Genomic DNA, 17,135 nt, shown 5'->3' on the forward strand with positions numbered 1-17,135 from the left:
TCTATTTGTTTACTTACCAGTGCTGCTGATTATAAAGTCTTTAACAATCATAGCTGTAGATACACACACACACACACACACACACACACACACACACACACACACACACACACACTGTATGTGTCAATCAATTAAATTCATATATATTTTATTATTGGATTCACCCAAACATTGTTAAACGAAAATAAAAAATAATATATAAAACTAACTAATTGACACCTATTGTGTCATTGAATTTTTTTTATTAGTGAACAATATATAATTGTTTGGTCTGTAAAAAACTAATGTTATCATTATTAATGAATTTTTAATAATAATATTACTGTAGATACATGTATAAATTATATAGTTTAGATAGTTTAAATTATTATAATTAATAATACTGTAATAAAAATATAATAAATTAATAATTATTTTTATGACTAATCTAATTTTATCATTACTATTTTCACTTAACACTTAATAAATAGCTTAACAAATTATTAGCAAAAAATCGAGATTTTAATTACGAAAAAGTCATTGCCTTTATTTTTAATTTATTATTATTATAATATTGTTGTTTTTATTTGACACTATTATATCATTATTTTCACTTTAATTAATATGCATAACAAATAATTAATTATTATTACTATATTTAAGGAAATTATAACAGTATTATTATCGATAGATTAGAAATCTATATTTTTGTTGTTTGTATTATTGTCAAAAATTATAAAAAATAAAATTATTAATAATACATTAATAATATTTATTTTTTAAAAAAGTATTGCTTTTTTTTATATTAAATGCATAAAATGCATAATTATTTTATTATTATCAAAAATTAAAACACGCTTTAATGGCTAATATTATTATAATATAYATATATTATTTATATTGATATAAATAAAATTATAATTTCCGTATAAATGGTACAATAAGTTAGTTTTTTAGTTTATATTTGAATATAAAAAATATGAAAAATGAAATTCAATTATAATTTAATTTGTCCACATGTTTACGCTTATATAACATTGTATTATAATATTATATTTACAGTAAATGTGATACAGTATAATGCATTTGGATCTAATGGTAATTTATAGCACAGTTTATCCAAAAATAACTGATTAAACAAAAGTATAATTTTGTTTTTTAAAAAATAAGTACAGTTATATCATAAGTAGATTAAAATCATTTATGTTTATTATTATTATTAGTACTACTGTATTACTATTATCATTTTGCACTGAAAATTTGAAACGGATTAAATAAAAATATTATATTTGTGAAAATTATAATTTCTTAATAATAAAACAAATACTAGTATAACGTTATAAGTTATATAAATATATATATATAAATAACATAGATATGACAAAAGTCGTGATAATATTTAATAGATTATTGGAAACAACAAAAAAATTAATTAAAATTTTTTTAATTGATTTTATACTCTCAAAAGTTTTCTTTTAAAAAAATAAATCTTATTAAAAAAGTAATAATATTTTATAACTTATATTTTTGTTATTAGAGAAACTAAAAATAGATTAATATAATAATAAGTTAGTAGTAATATTAATATTACTGTATTATTATTTACTATTACTATCGTTATAATATAAAAAAGAGAAATTTTTGTCAACATTTGTCTAAAAATAAAAATAATATCATTTATTATAAATCATTATTATAATGTTATTAGACTATAAATATAAGTTTTAGTTTTACTGTAAATATTTAATATATCCGGTAAAGTATTTTCTATTTTATTTGATTTTTTTGTCGTTCAAAATATTTTAAGAGTTAAAGTTTGATTTTATTATTTTTATACCAAATATTTCACCACATTTTTTTGTCTGTTTTTTAGTATAGCTAACAATCAATTTTATTATTATTATTAAATTTATATATTTATTTATAAATATTTTTCTTGACTCTCAACAGAGATATCTATTGATTTTTCCGGTATTTTCCGTATAAACCATATGTTTGTTAGAGTTGTTATCGAAAACCACACAACAAATCGGATCACAAATTTTTCGTTGAGTTGTATTATCCGTATCTTTAAAATTTGATATAATTTTTTTTTGTTCAAAATATGTTGTCATCATTTTCCCTAATATACAATAAATAAAGAATTCAATATACAGTTATTATTAATAATAAAAACTGATTTTTTTATTAAATATTTGAAAAAAAATCCGTATTTCATAACTACAGTATTTGATTCGCTTCGTTAATTCAATCAATTTATCAATAATAATAATAATACACATATATTGTCTAATTTATAAATATCTATGTTATATACAATAACTTTATTTATTTATTTTATTATTTCATATTTTTATTTGACACCTTTCTGTTTAAAAAATATAAATTAAGTTAATTAATAATTTTTAAACATTTTAAACAAAAGTGTCAGTCAATTAATTTATCGTTTATTTTTTTGTTTGTTTTATCTACAGTACTATTACAGTATACTATATAATATTTCATATAATATAATTAATTTTGAAATTTTTTTCAAAGTCATTTATTAAAAATATTATTCCATACAAAAAAATGTATTTTTCAAAAAATCTCCCAAATAGTTATATATATACAGTAGATATTTATTTATTGTTATTTTTTCAATAAAGAAAAATATATGGATTTTTTTTGTCTTTATTTTACCACAAATTTTTACCACACAATAAACAAGTAATTTTGTGTTTGTGTCTAAAGTATTTTTTTGTTTGTTTCTTTCAACAATAATATACAGTATTAATGGGATATTCAATGATTTTCAATGTTTTGTTAGTTTGTGTTTTTTGTTAGGGTATAGTCAGTCCAACCCCCTAAAGGAAAGGTCACCAAAAAATTTATTTCATCTCAACTTTGTTTTATATATATATAATGATATATATACTGTACAGTACTTGTGTTTGCAATTGAATAAACACTTATAGAGACTTAAAATGATAACTATTATATACTAACCTGTGTTTCAATAATAAATAGATTTATATATCATATTATATTAAGTATTTAAAACAATTAATGATTTTATTTTTTGTTATAACAACTGATTTCCTGATATAATAACACATTTATATATTTTCTATTTATTTGACAATAAAAGCCTTTTTGTGTTTTGTTATTTTGTTATTCAATATTATATGCTGTACAGTATATATATATATATATATTTAGTTGTATTTATTTATTTAATGATATAAGCAATTAAATATTATGGTATTAAAAATATTGAAAAACGTTATCATGCAACAATTTAATCAACTATAAAAATTATTCACGATATTTATTTAAAGATTGCCTATTATTGATRAAAAAATTGTACCGCAATAGAGTATAGTTTTATATATTTATATATATATTTTTAAAAGCAAACAATAAAACCAATTATATACCATTTAAAAACAATCTGTAAATTTATTTAAGAGTTCAATTAGTTTAAAATAATATTTTTGTTTTCAATTAAGCTGATACACAGCAAATAACAGATATAAAAATATGTAAATAAAAAATAACAATTTGCTTAATAGTTTAATGTTTGATGTTTTTATTAATATAGTTTATATTTTGTTATTTTTTAAATATATTACAATTTATTTAAAATAGAAATCCGTAAACCATTTAAAATAATTGTTTTAAAATATATCATTAATTTACAATACTTATAATAATGTATTATAAGTTATAATATATCTCAAATATAGTACGATTGCATAATACTGTATATTTAAAATATTTAATTTTAATCGACATTAACTATAATATCATTATTATGCAGTATAATATTATTAGAGTAAAAATTTAAGTGAAAATTTTTTTGACATTAGTAAATTTGAATATAATTTTAGTATTTATAAACTATAATAATAATAAAATACAATATGTTTGTATTTTTGTGTAAATACATATAAATTTTTATTTGATACTGTAATTTATTATATTTTAATTCTAATTGTATTTTTTTAAATGTTAAATAATATAATATTTATAGCTAAAAATAAATATACTGTTTATCTGTAACGTTTATTTATAAATATTATTATTTGTGATTTTTTTTGTTAAATATTATTATTTTTATATAAATATTTATTTATTTATATAGTACTGTATATACATTTTTTGTTAATATATATTCATATATACAGTATATAATGTATTATATAAACAAATATATAATCTATAAATTTAACAATGAAAACAACAAAAATATTTATCAACTATTTGATTAATTAACTTTAAATTATTTAATATAATGATTTCTTTAAAAAAAACTTTAACAAAAACAAAAATTATTTTATATACACAATGAATTATATTACACTACTATGTATACTATATATAATACACTATTATTTTATAATTATAATTTATAATATTGCACTATTAAAATAAAACATAATAAATCATAACAATTTTATTGTGTATATTAAATTGTTTTTTTGATGGTTTAATTTTAGATATGAAAATTATTTAATATATGTATATTAATATATCTATTTTAACAATATATAAATAATAAAACAAATATTATTATTTTGAAAAAATATATTATAATTTAGGCATTTAATTATTTATATATTTATTAGTATTAATATAATATTATGATAAAAATGTATTTCATATTATTTTTAGGTTAAATATGTATAAATATAACATTGAGAAATAATAAATACATGTATAAAATGTATGCTAAGTTTTATGAATAAATTTCAATTTTGTCAATACATTTGTTTACGCTTTGAAACACATAAAATATATAAAACTGCAAATATTTTTTATTTATTTATTTTTTCCGACTGATGTCCATATAATAATTAATTTGTTTGTTATATTTTAAAAAGTATTTTTAGAAAATGATATTTTAGATAACATCAACGAAAATGGTTATTATAATTGTTTTTTTGTTTTGTTTTGTTTTGTTAGTCAAACAGTTTATTATAATTATTAAATTCAAACTCAATTTGGATAATATTTACATAAAATATTAGTTTAATTAAGATTTTTTTCAATAGTATGTGATTTAAAAATTTGTTTTTAAGTTTATTTTTTTATTTTCTCAAATACTTACATATACTATTAGTAAATAAATAGGCTATTGATTACCATTAATCATCAACGAGTATATAATTTACAAAATGATTTAAAAGTGTGCAAAATATATATCCAATAAATGTCAAATTTAACAGCAATTTTTATTTTTATTTAAAACGCGATAATTTGTCGATAAAAACCAATTAATTAATTAATATCATTAATAAGTTGAATTTATTTTATTATTAAAAAAAACAAAATATGACATTAACTCATAAAATTTAACGTAAAATTTATTTAATACTTTTTTTTGATACACTTTAGTTTAATTAGATATTATACAAATTTTATTTTTTATAAATGATAAAAACGTGTTAATTTTATAATATATGGATATAGAAGAAAAATTTATGGCACTATATAAATACATAGTAAAAATTAAAAATAATGTATTTAAAAAAACGGCCCAAATATAATAACAATATTTTTCATTAATAATTATAATTATTAAACAAATAATATATATTTATTAGATATATTAATTACAATATACCTCTACTAGTAGTACAGTATGTAATATATTTAAAAAAAACAACGATACTATGTGTGTGGCATATAATATAGGCACAGATATAGTAATATATTACTGATGACATCCCGGTTCTGATGGGACAATGATTTTAGATGAGTCTCTCATCGTTGCTATTATTCCAGACAACAATATTTTCGTTAGCTATCTGTCTATTACGGGCTCTGAAGTTGTTATTGTGATTACCATTGTTTACATTATTGATATTACTGTGCTTTTTGTGCAATTCGTCGACCATTTCCGATGAATGCAACCAATTGTGGTTACCGTTTGGTTGTGCAATACGTCTCAACTGTTGTCGAGAAGTTTGCGCCGTTTGGTTGTTGACTGAAACGGGACAATTGCCCGGATGTTGATGTCGACCGCCGTGATGGTTGTCCATAAGATCGCTTGTATTCAACGAATCGGTATCCCCTTCGTGGTCGTCGCCGCAACAATTGTTTGGGTTGTTGGTTGGATTGGCAAATCGTGGCATAAATGTGTTGACACTGGACGCGGCACCAAAGGGTAACTTACCTCTCGGCGCCGGATGATAGTAACCCCGTTGGCAGCACCAGTCACGGCCCGCTTTGTTGGCATCCCTGAACAACCATGAAGATGAACAGCTGATACAGTGACAACAGGTTGGACCGAATAGCGGTGCCGGCACTGCAACCGGATTACCATTTGGCCGGCTGTTGCCAGACTCCGGGTTGGGCTCAACCGATGTGCGGAAATAGCGGGACAGATCTTGTTGGTGATGTTGCAATCGGTACTGATGTCGTTGCCACCGAAGGGCTGCCTTTTCGGCTTTTTTCCACGACCTGTACTCATCGCACATATCACGACAGCGAACAGACATTGCGACCACAATAAGACACAAAACGGAGAGCGCACAGCACGAGCCGATCAATATATAGGCCAATCGTTCAGTGGTCAAGCGGTAATTGGCACCGGGATAGTCGCCATAACCATCAGGAGACGTATAGTTTGGGTTGAGGGCTAAATTGTCGGCGTAATCCAAATCATTTAATTCAGTCTTATTGCTAATGCCTTCCGTGGTATAGTCCTCTTGTGGAACTGTTTTCTTGTTACTGGTTCTCAGCACAGGGTTATTGTTAGCAAACGATTCTTGTGGTTGAAAGCCAGTCTCAGCTCTATGACCTCCCGGTGAATAACTTTCCGAATCGTTCAAATCATTGGTCTCGTAGTTCACTCTTGAAGACCAGTCTTGACTTTTATTGTTTTTATTATGACTACTAATTGCTATAGAAGACGATGACGACGATTGATGATATGTTGGTCTCTTTGTTGTTGTAGATGTTGTGGTAGTAGTAGTAGTTGTTGTTGTGGATGGAGTTGTAGTAGTTGTTGTTGTTGATGGTCTTGTAGTTCTGATTGTTGATGACTTTGGTCTGTTAGTGCTACTCGTGCTCATTGTCCTGATCTTCATTTTAGTGTATTGTATTGGACGAGCAGTTGTACTTGACTTTAGCACATAGACATTGTTGGCCATCGATGTCGATATAAGGCTAATACTGTTTGGTGTAGTGATGGCAATAGTTTGCTTATCTGACGGCACATTTAGACGTATCGATGGCATACCTTCACTAAAGAGAAACTGTCCCATATTTGTAGGGTTTGAGTGATAGTTAGTGCTATCGCTTGCGGACGTATCGGGTGGTGGTCTCATAGTAGTTGATTTGTAACGATTTGGCGACTTATAGTTATTGTCCAAAAATGGATTGTTAGTTACGACAGGACTGGGTAACAGTGCAAACAAGTTGGGCGCCGCTGTATATGATTTTGTTTGATCCAATTCAGCATTTTTGGCGTCTAATTCTGCTTTAAGAAGTGTCGCCAAATCGACTGAATTTCTGCTTATTTCCAAATTGTTTGACTTTAATAGTTGTGTTAAATTGGCTTTTGTTTTAACCACAGAACTACCGGCGTGTATGCGGTGCTCATATGGAGGTAACGGTGCTATCGATGATGTTATATAATGAGATTTTGAATATGGTGTTGAAATAGTGTATTGAACAGGGATTTGAAATTTCGGCGGATTTACGGCATCGATATACTCGTGCGCTATATCTGGCGGTAATCCCAGATCACTGTCCTCTCGTCGGTTAGATTTTTTGAAGACATTTAAAAGCCGATTGAGTGCAACACTAGAATTTGGATTTGTCTCGGCTTTTGTCTCATTTGTTAGTTCACTATTGAAGGCACTGTTAGGTTTGACACTATTGTGATCATTGGCCGCTGATTTAAACCAATTGATCGATTGGGAAGCACTGGCAGTCAGATCGCCGCTACCGTCACTATTAGTTCGACTTTGTGTCTTATTGTCGGACACCACCGATATCTCCGGTGAAGTCGTCGATGTTGTGCTAACTGTGCGCTCACTTTCGCTATCATTGCCATTATTAGTGATATTTGTATTGTTTGTACTAATTATTGTCAACTGTTTAGTGACGATAGGATAACTAAATATAAACATTAAAAACAGTGTTTCAATGGTATAGAAATGGCACAACATTTTATGTAACGAGACATTCAACTAAACCTAAATTTCACACTCAGTTTATTCATATAAATTGTATAAATATTAGGATTTGTGTTATAATTTATTTTTATGTTTCTTTATATTTCTTGTCAAATATTGTTATTCATAAATAATAATAATAATAATAATCACTGTTGGTATTGAAAACTACTTGATTTGCCAATTGTCATATGTATTGGTAGCTCTCTCTCTCTCTCTCTCTCCCTCTCCTTAATCTTAGGATTCACTTGAAGGGAGTCTCTGGCAGTGAGGAAGTCGTGGATCGGTAGGCATTAAATGAACCAATTTGTTGGGTGTCTTCACACAAACCAATTACTTGTCTTACTTTATAAATATAATCTTTTTTAAAAAATCATTGAATAGTTAGATAAACGGACTCTTCTTTTATACAGCGATTATCTCAAATCAACAATACATTTGCCTTTTGTTAGACATCGCCGGAAATTTTTGTTGAGTTACTATTTATTGCAATGTTATTATTAAATTGAATTACACATGAAAATCACAATTTAATTATATGATACATTAGTTTTTAAAAATATATATACAGTATATATACTGTGTATATATATTAGAAATTACTGGTGAAATCTAGCATTTATTCAATTTGCTAAATTGCAATAACAAAAATAAACGTTGAGCACCGGTAGTTTATTTGTAGTGAATTTATTTGTAGGTACAGTATTGTTGACATTCATTGTATTACATTATTATGATTATTATTGTCCGTATTATTATTAGCTGTCAAACAATTGACTGATAATTGAGACAATAAGTTGTCGACAATTTCGATGAAAAGCATTTCTTTGATTTGAGGAAAAAAACAAATAAAAATTATTATTATTTTATAATAATAAACATTTCATTAAATGCTATGAAATTTTATAAAATATGTCAAATTGTTATAAAATTGGAGCATTTATATACACTATAAAAAATTATATACACTGTTTATATACTGTATTTAAGAAAAACAAAATTAAAAAAACATTTTTTTATAAAATATAATAAACGAGTTCACAAATATATGCTGTAAATAATAATAACAATAACTTTCAAGTTTTTTTTATTTATTTTTATATGTCTACAAAACATATACAATAATACAAAATTGTAATTCAAATATTATACTTTCTTTTTATTTTTTTGCTAAAAAAAATCTGTTTTAGACTCACTTAAAGAAAATTATATACACTTTTTGTATTAAATTTTAACTTATATTTGGCATTAAATGCAACGCAAATATATATATTTATAGAAATAAAAATAAATTATTGGAAACATTTGCCAATCATTGAAAGTCTATTGAATATAAAAACACTGAATTAAATAAAAATCAATAAAAAATTTCAAATATTCTTTTAAAACGAAACTATTATCCATTGATGATAGTAATGGATATCTTTTCCTTATTTAACACATTTTTATTACAATTTAAACAACTTTTTATATTATTATTATTATTATCATTACTATTATATTATATACATAAAGATAATGAATATATAATATAATAAAAACACAAATTCTGTAGTCCTTATGACTATTGCAGTCAAGTGCTTGCCTTACGGTTTACTTCAGACTAACTCAAGTGAGAGCTTCAACAGCAGCTGAGGCACAGGTATGTTCAGTCCCACACGTTATACTGTTTGGGCGAAAAAGCAGGAATTGACGGTTGAGTGGCAGCAGCACTGGTAGCGCAACACAACCATTGGCAGCGATTTGCAACAACAACAGTATACACAATCATTAAAAGTCACTCATGTATATGACTTGATAGAGAAAACTACCTGTCCTCTATATATACATATATAACATTATACAGTAAAAATGATAGCTTTATATATGATATGCCGTCTATTTGGTCTCACTTTGACATTAGGTTTGAACATTAAATTAGTCGACTTGTGCTTAAAATTCTTGAAATTACATTATATTTATACATATATGAGCGCCAAATACCGGCCAATTGCCTAATATATAATATAATAACTATTATATAACTAATGGCATATTACCCTTTAGGGCGGGTCAACAACATTTGTTTGTCTGTGTTTTTTCATATATGTTTTTATTTGTTTTTTTATTTGCTGTTTTTCTACTAAATTCAGTAAAAGCGTAAAACTTTGTTGTTTTTATTTTTATTAAATCTTATTACAAACTTTATTTTTTTCTACTGGAAAAAATTTGATTTATTGTCCAATAACCGAAATATTATTAAATAAAACTGTAACAACATATCATAAACATTAAATATATATTAAACAGTTTTTTAAAAACTATTTTTGGGGGCTATATTACGAGCATTTAATAAAATAATAACAAATGGCAATCAATGGTGTAAAAACTGGATGATTATATAACTTATTATTATAATATATGCTTATATACTATACAATAGTAGTATTAGTAGTGTTTGTTAAATAAATTGCATTTTCTTTTCTAAAAGTAGTCCTAATTTTTGTTGAAGCTGTCAGTTAGTTCACAGGTATAGTGTTGTAGCCAACTGTGCTAACTCTTTAGTACATACTGTGTGTGTGTGTGTGTGTGTGCACTGGGAGTCATGCAATGTTGCGAGTATTGTCGGCTTTTGATAACATTTTGTTATTAAATTGCACACAATTTTGTTATCATTGGTAAACTTTTTTTTCATTGTTAGACATAATAACATTGAATGCCCTTAAATATTATTTCACATGTGTATTACTAATACATTTAGTTTATTAAAAATAATTTTTTCGTTTTGTCACAAATTACTTACAAAAAAATGATAATAAATATATTTTTCAATTGACATTAAATTTTATTATTATTTAAGCTATCATTTAATAACCAATCTTGCAATTGAATGGTTATTTTTCCTAATATCTCATACCTTTAAAAAAGCAATTACTGTACATTGCATTAAATATTTGACATTTCGTTCGTATAAATATTAGTATCAAATCGGTAGCCGGTATTATAATGTATATAATTTTTGCCAATATTTTACATTTCAACAAATAAATGATAAGACATTATATTTAAAGTAAACCATAATATTATTTGTTACTATTCTAATAATATTTGTCTTCACTAAAGTAATTTTATTTATTGCTTTTTCTAACAAATATTATTATTATTATAATAAATAATTCTTTCTTAACAATCATTTGTATCCAAATATACACATAAATATATATATATAACTAAACTATTTTTATGATAATTACCGCATTTTTTTCGATTAGCATTTAATAGATTTTTGTTGTGATGACTGATATATATATATACTTAAGCAATAGTTTTGAATACATTAAGAGGTATGTCATAAACACAATGTTGTGTTATCTGCTAATGACATAAAACCCTTGATTCCTGTGCTCTAAATTATTGATCATTTATTTTTTTTTGGTTAAGAATTATTAGATAGAAATGTATTTAAAGATAAAAACACATAATCTTTGGAACTAATGCCTGATTGAGAGCCAAAAGTCTCACAACAACTGAATAAGAATTTCAGATTTATGTGAGAAAAAGACAACTCATTTGTTTGTGACAACAGTTTTAGCCCTAAATTATGTGTGGGATTGCTATTGAAATGGTTAAAGACCTCACCGATCGACACAAGCCATTGATTAACAATTAGTAGTTTTGACTTAATTTAATTTATACATTATTTTTAAAAACCCCCTATAATTTTGTGTGCCGAGTAATTTGTATTTGAAAATTATATGCTTATATTTAGAAAAAATATAAAAAAACAAAAAAAAATTAATTACCTTTTCTTTTCCTATATATTTAGCAATAATATTAATAGGATAATAATAATAATATAGTTTATAATAAGAGTATTTGTAGCAATTATTCAATTAATTTAGTTATTTTAAATGTATAATTTGTAAATAGCCCTGAAAGATTTACTTGAGTTTAAAATGTTAATTTAATTGACATTTGTCTTATATGTACAGTATATTAAAGCTAATTAAAACTGTCAATAAAATTAACAACATAATTTTATAATAGTTTTTAAACAAAAATTTCTGATATAAATTAATTTAATGTAAAAAAATATTTAATATTTTACGATTGTTAGTATACCTTACTTTATAAATAAAAATAAAAATAGCAATATTTTCAATTATATATACAAATAAAAATCTAATTTAATAATACAATATTCATTTATATAATAACAATCAAATTGAAATTTAATATTACATGTCTATTAACGAAATAATAGAAAATTGTTACATTTAAATTAACAAACAATTTAATTTTAATCTATTTATAAGTATAAAAACTAAAATGCATGACTTTATAATTTTATTATAAATTTAAAATAAAATATATATAATATATAAGTAATTTATTTTTAGTAAAAATATAGCTTAAACCTCGAAACAAATAATACATAAAAAATTATATTATTTTATGGTTTATTAAACGATTTACTTAATAAAAAATGGATACACAATCCTATTGTTGATATAATAACTTTGGTATTATATATACTTTAAAAAGTTTAACTCAAAGCAAAAATCACTTTTTGAATAGATTTTTATTTGGAAACCCATAACCAAAATCATTAGTCATTTGTTGCTTTTGAATATATTTAAAAATAGATATTTTCCAAACTATATACAGTTAGAAATTTTTATAAAAATACAATTGAATTATTTTTTGAGAAAAATTATTACTACCAGTAGAATAATAATAGTTAACTAAAAAAGAAATATTAACAATAAATACAATATTTTTTGAAAATAATAACACAAAAAATAATGCGCGAAAAATAATTGTCGGAATTAAGGCCTTTTGTTAAGTTTTATGTCAAATATAAAATAACATTAATAAACACTTTGATTATATAAAAACTATAACAATAAAGATATAAATAGAGAGAAAAATTTTATCTAAAAAAAAGTTATATTCAATATTGTTAATATATTTTCACAACAAAATAATATAAGTTGTTGTAATTGTATTGTAATTAAATATAAAAATATATTTAAGCTGCTTCTGAATATACTCATTGATATAACTTTAATTATTGTATATAACATTTTTTTGTTGAAAATATAGTAAACCATTATTTTTGTTGTTGATAGATAATGGACAATAAATTTACTCTCAATTATAACTAAAACTGATTGTCTGTTTAGATCAATAAATGCGATGAAAGATATATATCCTCTTAAATACTTTTWAAAAAAATCAAAACTTTAATATTATTATGTCTTTCATTATGAATATATTATCTGATGAGTTGACATACATTTCTCGTTTACACAATTTATATGATGTGTCAAAATGTGTGGCATTTATTTATTATTTTTTGGTGTGAATATATTATCTATAAAGTTAATATATATATATATATATATATATCTTAAATTTATATACAAAGAGGCTTTAGGAAATGATAATTAAATTAAATGGTTTAAAGTTTTTTATTTTTGAAAAAAAATTAAATTAATTTAGAAACTTAAAAATAGCAATTACAAAACTAATATTTACTTAATTTATCTAAAATATCTTTTTTATCTTATAATAAATAAATTATGGTTTATTTTTTTAAAAAATGCGATAATAAAAGTAATAGTTAAAATGGAAATAAAAGAAATTTTGTGGAAAATTAATAATTTATTTAAAAGATTTTATTTTCTATAAAGAAAAATAGATAATACAATAAATAATAAATAGCTCTTTTAATTTAAAATTATTATTTTTAAGTGAATGAACTGATTATTGTATGAAAAACTGAAATAAGAGAGAAAAGTGTGGCTTAAAATACTTTTTTTCTATTAAATAAAACTAATAAAACATTTGAAATACTTTTTCTTCAATCAATTATTTGCAAAAACGGTATCAAAATTATTGGATAAAATTGCTATTACTTAAAATATAGGATAAAAATATATAACAAATCGATTTTAATTGACTTTTTTTGTTGTTAGTTTTGCTACAAATAAATTAAATTTTATTTATATATCTATTAATATTTTTAAAAATTATATTTATAATACAGAAATATTCTATAATACAATATAAAATAATAATGAATGATATTTTTAATTCAATCATTGAAGTGAAATAATTATATAATATTGTATAATAAATAAAAAACATAGTTTTCATAATTGAATGACCCGTACAATGAGATCCAGACACATAAAAAGCCAAATAAGCTTTATTACAGTTAATTAATTATATATTTAAAAATATAAAAAAATAATTTTAATTTAATTTAATTAAAACTTGTGTTTACTAAGCATATTACTAATTTCTTTTATGATTTTGTAAACAATTATATTAATTAGTAAAATAATTTTAATTATTATTTTTAATTAAGTATTCAATTTTAAGTTTTTTAAATTTTAATAAATGAAATAATTAACAAAATAAGTTATAACATATTAAAATTTAACTAAACGTTAGAATATTTAAAGTAAATTTATTAGTGAATTAATTTTATAGTACAACTGTATTGATTTAAACTAACTGTTAATACAATATAGTTATATCATTAGTTAATTGATGCGGTATGTGATAATTATTGATAAAAATACATTAAACAATTAAATTACATATTAAATGTGAATTATAAAAATATTGTAAATTATTTAAAAATACTGTTTAAATAAAAAACATATCAATAAATATATTAATATAATGTATAAAATCTATTTTTAAATTTAAGAAATTTTTTCAAATAAACAATTTGTATAAAAAATATTTAATTATCAATTTACTGTTTAAATTGGATCAAATATTTAATGTAAAATCATTAATTTTAAACGTTTGGTTAAAAAATTTACTTATAAATTACAATAATTATTTTAAATTGTTTTAATAGTAGTTTATGTGGTTACTTAATTTCATAATTATTTTCATAAATTGAATAATTTTATTTTTAATATCTTATATTTAAATTTAATATTAAGTTAAATCACGTTATGTATATCAAATGCAAATATACTTAAATAAATTATATTATTAACAAAAAATATATTTTCGAAAATTATGTCAATATTATTAAAATTCAATCAAACAATATAATATATAAATTTAATTTCGTAAAGTAACAAAAAAATACATGTATAYAAAGGATAATTTTTATATATTTATATACAGTATATATATATATAAGGATATTATTTTTATATATTTATATACAGTATATTATAGTGTATAATAAAATTGTATTATTTGTTTTTGCTGTTTAAAACACTTGTCTTATCATTTCCTAATTTTGGTTTAATATGTTATATAATGAACTTAAATTCATAAAATAATTGAAAAAACTTTTTTATTTTATTTATATTTAATGATTGATTAAAAAATTGTCGTTTTTATAACCCGATCACTAATTATTAATAAATATAAAGTGAAACGTTGAACTTTTTATGTATTTAAAAATTATTTTGATCCCAATATAATTTTCGGTCCCATTTTTATTGGTCAACTAAATTTTTGTAAATTTAAAGTACATTTATTAAAAACAATTATTTTTACAAATAAATATAAATTATAAAGCATTTAATTTAAATGACATAATCCTTATAATTTGTGATAAATAATATTAATCTTTATTTTGATAAAATGTAATATAAATTTTTAGGGAATAAAAACAAACAAATTTTTTTTTTAATTTTTAGGTCCTGTTTTTAATCTAATAGTATTTTTTACAAATGTTGGTTAATTTATTATTATTTTAAATAAATGATAGTGTTTTATCTAAATCATTATACATGTATAAACATAAAATATACAATCTATTAGGCAATTATTTTTATATATAAAAAAAATTCTTTAACTAGATAAGTTACTAAATAATACAATATTTACTTATTATGCATATTTTTTAAAAAGATAATTGACATTTTTATAACAATTTTAAACTTACTTTCTATAATACGGTATAATAAAAATGTTTTTCAAATGTTATGCATTGTGAATATGCCGTAAATAATTTGATCGACTTTTTTCAAAATCATTGGTTTTGTTTGTCAAAAATCAATGGAAAACACTTAATAATAGCGATTCAAAAGCAATTCATAAGAGAGTGAAGAAATGAATTTAAAAAAAAGTTTTTATATATCAATATATTTAGTTAACTTCAATATATGATATTTAATAATAACAATAATAATAATAAAAACATTTCAATAGATATACAATTGAATAGCAATTTTTGAATAAACTTTTAACCGCAAGTGTTATCAATAGCTTATATAAAAGTTATTTTGAAGTTACAACAAGTGTTTCCCAAACAATTGAACAATTGCTTTGGAAAAAATGGGTAATTTTCAAAATCAATATTTTTTAAAACATAGCGTATAAATAAAGTTAGATGTCTTACCTTAGTCTTTGATTGATTTAAATATAATAATATCGTAATATGAAAATCGTTTTTTCATAAAATACAGTTATTTCATAGACAAACAAATAAATTGTATCGATATATTAATATATAAGTATATAAATATAAAATAACAATAAAAATTCATGAKCTCTTTTTATAAGCATCAAATTGAAAGCAAATAATCTGATTATTATTTTCTCAACTCAAATGAATTGATAAAATCAAATTGTTTATCACATTTTTGGATATATTGAGATATAAACATTAATCAATAAGATTTTCCAAAAACACACAATAATAATAGTAACGATAAAACGTGATTACATGTAAAAATCAGGTTTTTGTTTTGTTATCGGTTTTGTGAACCTATAAGTTATAGGCTATTACTCAATGAGAGAGAGAGAGAGAGAGAGAGAGAGAGAGAGAGAGAGAGAGAGAGAGAGATAAGTCAAAACAAATGATGGTTTTCTAGCATTTGCTCCGATATTATCGTTAAAAAGAAATCATTTCCATATTATTGATAGATATCTGTCTTTTCTATTTCAATTGAAGCCGTCAGTCAATCACACAAAATGGTTAAATAAAAAAAATCAAGAACTGATTGGTGACTCTTCTTAACG

The sequence above is a fragment of the Oppia nitens genome, unplaced genomic scaffold (genome assembly GCF_028296485.1).
Source record: "Oppia nitens isolate AA-2021 unplaced genomic scaffold, nextdenovo-longstitch-racon4-pilon3 scaffold5_pilon_pilon_pilon, whole genome shotgun sequence".
NCBI classification, from domain to species: Eukaryota; Metazoa; Arthropoda; class Arachnida; order Sarcoptiformes; family Oppiidae; genus Oppia; species Oppia nitens.